Here is a 4311-nt window from a genome sequence, read left to right as displayed (position 1 = left end):
GGTTCCCTGCTATATATTTCTTTTGGTGACGAACTGATCGGCGACTTCATAGTTGATTTTTTCTCACTACTCAAGCTGTTCTCTTGGGTCGTCCCTCATAGTACGTGAATTGGTTGAAATCCTGACACAGAATGGGCAGGCAGACAGATCAAGTGAGATATTTGCTTACATGATACTAGCAGTTTCTATAGTTTCTCAGACTGTTGGCAAGTTAATATTCTAAGCACATTTTTTGTCTATGTAGATTCAAGAAATCTAAAACATGTTGCATTCCCAGCCGTCTGGGGTGCCAATTTACCAATTACCAAGCTATCAAGTCCAAAGCAGGGGAGAAATGGCAGTCATGGAAACGCATGCGTGCCTAGATTAGGATTACCTGTGTTTCTCTCATAAAATTGTATGAGGGAGAGAAGATCTTTTGGACCATGATATCTAATCATTGATGTTTGATTCACCAGTAATATAGCTGGCATGCTATGGATTCCATATCTTGAAAATACACTGCAGAGCAAAAACACACATGAACATACATAAAAAATAAGCAACATTTATAAAGGTTATCATGTAACTAGACGTAATTTCTGCCAAATCTCAAGTTTCAATGTTTAAGAAGAAGAAAGACAAAGTAGCACAGAAGAGAATCTAACATTATTTCAGGACATTAGACTAGTCAAAAGGGAACTGCGTTTGCTAAAAGAAGCATGAACTAATAACTGCTATTTGAATACCATCTGCAAATTACAGACTTAGCATATAGCTAAAAAAAAAGAAGAAGAATTCATAGTAGCACAGAAGATCAAGATTACATGAAGGGAGAGTTTCAAAACCTTGGCAAGGTCAATGACTGCTCAACTACCAAATGCTCCACTTGAGGATATATGGAACTAAGAGTTTCAATTTTAGGAAGCACATTCTGCGAAAATGGGCACCAAGAAGCATAAAAAAGTACAGAAATATATCCGATGCTCTGCTTTCCAGGCAAAATGCCTTCTACATAACTCCCGTCTACCTGAACAAATTGAAGTAACAAATTAAATACACCTAATCCAAATCTGCAGTTTGGGATAAGTATAATTGAAAAAATAGAATCAAAGGCAGAGGAAAATCCACTTATGAAGGACAGTAAAGCGGAAAATCATAGTTCTAGATATTCAGGGATCTTGGATGAGGCCAATTTTTTCATAAGAACAAACAGAATCACCAAGAGAAATTTCAAGACCCTAAACTTTTTTGGCACGATGAGGTTGCCTAAATATGACCCATGAATGAACTCCAGCTTAGATAAAACATCTCAAGTATGGTGTTAATTAATTTAAGTACCAGAATGAACAACATTTGGACTTGGGACATTGGGAGTCAGGTGTCCACAAATGGGCAAACTTATAAGCCATTTTCCTGTGAGATTAATTCATTACGGCTTTAAATAATGTGTGTATAATTTTCATTAAATTAAGAGTTTACCTTGCAAGCATAATGTTTCTTTTAGACGCTTGGACCATTAGTGTGTTTGGGTTTAGAGTTAGGCCCTTTTACCAAGCCGAGGACATTTGATTAAGAAGTTTTTTCTTTATTCCCTTAGAGTTCTTTTGCTGTTTTTATTCCCTCTCTCTGTCTCTCTCTGCTTGATTCTCCCATCCAAATTTGTAGATGCATGTAGGGACCCGATCCTTCATTAAGTTTTCTACTTTTCAAATCTGGGTGATAAAGAAATCGGTTAATTAAATCCCCAGTTTATTTACTTGACATAGTCTCTTATGAGCCCTAACTTTTGTTTCTGACTCATTCTCCTATCTATAAGAGATTTGATCTCGACAAGTCTGTTAAGAAAACTGTAATCCTTTTTAGATAAATTCTTTTGTTAGAATAACTGCATTCAATAAGATGAATACAATTACTAATCACAATAAGACGAATACAATTACATTTTGTAGCTTTGTTGACCCTTCACAATGATGACTTGCAAAATTATGTGGAAGGTTAGCGTGGAAACAATCGATTGGTGGCTTCCCGTCTCACCAAAATACCTGTTTGTGGTCATTGGGTAAACCTTGATGTGTAGTATCACATTGGAGCAGTTTCTCATGACAAGTTTAAAAGGTGTTCCTCATCAAAATAGGTTCAGCAAACTACCAAACAATATTATATACTAAACTAGGACACAGCCATATTTTAGACAAATAAGATTTATACAGTTCTAAACCTGAGCAAACAAACAAACTACCCCCAAAGGTCTTGAAAGATATAACGAGGCTAAGTTTTGAAACAGTGGGCAGTTTATGACGTTCCAAGGTGCAAAAGGTGTAGTGGAGTGAACTCCTCACAATTACAAAGCTTACTTTTGCAATGCCTCTCTTTTTGTATGTTGCCATAATTTTCTTATGGGAACATCACAGTTTAACATGCAGTTAATGTGGCCAAATTTCTTGGATTCGCTCACTCCTCCTTTCCTCTGTTTTACTCTTCCATTTTTCTCTAGCAATTTCTCCATAAAAAATACTAAATGAATCTTGGACTAGATCTTACTACTACATGTGCATCAAGATTTCAAGTTGATGACTGATATGTTACAAAAGTTCAACAAATAAATGTCATAAACGTTATTCAAACTTGCACTTGTAATATAAAGGGCTTGATTGATATGGGTCAACTAATAGGGTATACATTAGAATGAGGAAAGGATTTAAAACATTGTTACTGTTAACTTTATATTCTCTAAATGATAATATAGGATATCACACACGCATATTTCTTCATTATATCAATAACATCTGATTCTTATTCGTGACAACACTTTGTTTAATTGAATCCAATTATCTTTAGGTGAGTTCTTTAAAAACTTTGGTATTCTATAGATTCTTCCCCCAATTAACAAAGAAACCTTGGGAGAATTCTCACCTAGAAAAACACGATTGCAAAGTATTGGCCTGCTTATTTCTCACAAAGGAACAGAATACACTCTGCCCAGTGAGTATAATAAACTAATTCTCAGTCAACTACAATTAATAAGAATTGAGTATATATATCTTCTTCTTCTTCTTCTTCTAAAAAAAAGATAAAATTAAATAAGAATTATAGATTTCTGGTTAAAAGCCCAGCTCATCACTCATGAAGGGGACAGTCAGGTGGAAATCTTAAACTAGCAACTATAACGTCTCAGACTAGTAACTAACTTGCTAAGCCCAGGTTTGATGCTACATGATCTCACAAACCGCGTCCCTGTAATTATATATGTTTAGCTAGAACCGCAAATAAAATCCATTTATTTGAGCCCATGTTTGCGAATGGTTTTCCCTCTACACAATGCTAACTGCTAAATAGAAACCTTTTATGTCCAAGACGCGAGAATCGTATACGTCAAGTTAGAAGGCCGAACGCAGTAGAGTCCAAGCAAACGGAAGAGGCAAGTGCTCCAATAAGCGCTTCAATCAACACTTAGTATCAATTTATCATCTTTCTATCTAAACCGTGACAAATTCAAAATGCCCACAAAGAGTTCTCTGCTATTTGCAATCAGACATGCCCATCTAGTATTCTGATCCCCCAATTTCACTCTATGAAATAATGGCCTGGCTCTTGGAACGGAGTCCCATGAATTAAATTCCATTTTATAATAGCCTTGGCTTAAGTAAATGAAAGTACCTAGGAATAGAGCCGTTAAAATGTCAACGAATAAAATAAATCCGCTTAAAAAAAAAATCAATTCCCGAAATGAAAATCACGTATGAATAAGAACAACAAAGGAAAAAGAGAGAGTGAGAAGCACGCAAGCAAAGACAAATTGGAAATCAATTAGGGAAATTTACTGAAAAATTAAAAAGAAAAATGAAAAAGAAAGTCAATAAACATATACCTGAAGAGGAGGATTTGGCGAGATCAACAGAGGGCATTGGGATTTAAGAGTATAAAGAAATAAAGCAGAGTCGCGATGACACAAAGACGAGGATGATGCATACTGTAGCAAAGAAAAAGCCGTCATGTAAAGGAGAAGGATCGAGGCGGCCATCGTGAAGACAGGGACGCAAATCGCAGAGCTAAAAGACAACAAAGGGTCTTGGTGATGAGCTGAATTTGGTCTCCCGAAAATCTTTCTGGTGCTATCTTGTCTCTTCTGCCTGGAGTCACGCTGGGTCTGAAAATGGAGGTGGAGGTGGTGGGTGGGTATTGCTGGAGTGGGTTCAATCGTTGGATTGGTTCGCCGATCCCAACCAGAGGGTCCAAGGGAACCTACTTTTCCAGCTCAAATAGCGCTTTCCATATTATCGCCATGCTCTCACTGTCATAAAAATCGCTGTCTCCTCCCCCTCCCTGCCT

The 4311-nt window shown here is 36.8% G+C and overlaps 1 pseudogene; it reads right to left on the bottom strand.

Moving 5' to 3' along the window:
* Positions 1 to 8: 8 nt before the first annotated feature.
* On the bottom strand, positions 9 to 4311 carry LOC129298803 (5'-adenylylsulfate reductase-like 5; annotated as a pseudogene).

The sequence above is a fragment of the Prosopis cineraria genome, unplaced genomic scaffold (assembly GCF_029017545.1).
Source record: "Prosopis cineraria cultivar Desert tree isolate PC_DT_omini unplaced genomic scaffold, ASM2901754v1 PC919, whole genome shotgun sequence".
In the NCBI taxonomy this organism is placed as follows: domain Eukaryota; kingdom Viridiplantae; phylum Streptophyta; class Magnoliopsida; order Fabales; family Fabaceae; genus Prosopis; species Prosopis cineraria.
The sequence above is the reverse complement of the archived record's forward strand: the minus strand, read 5'-3'. Positions and strand labels throughout refer to the sequence as shown.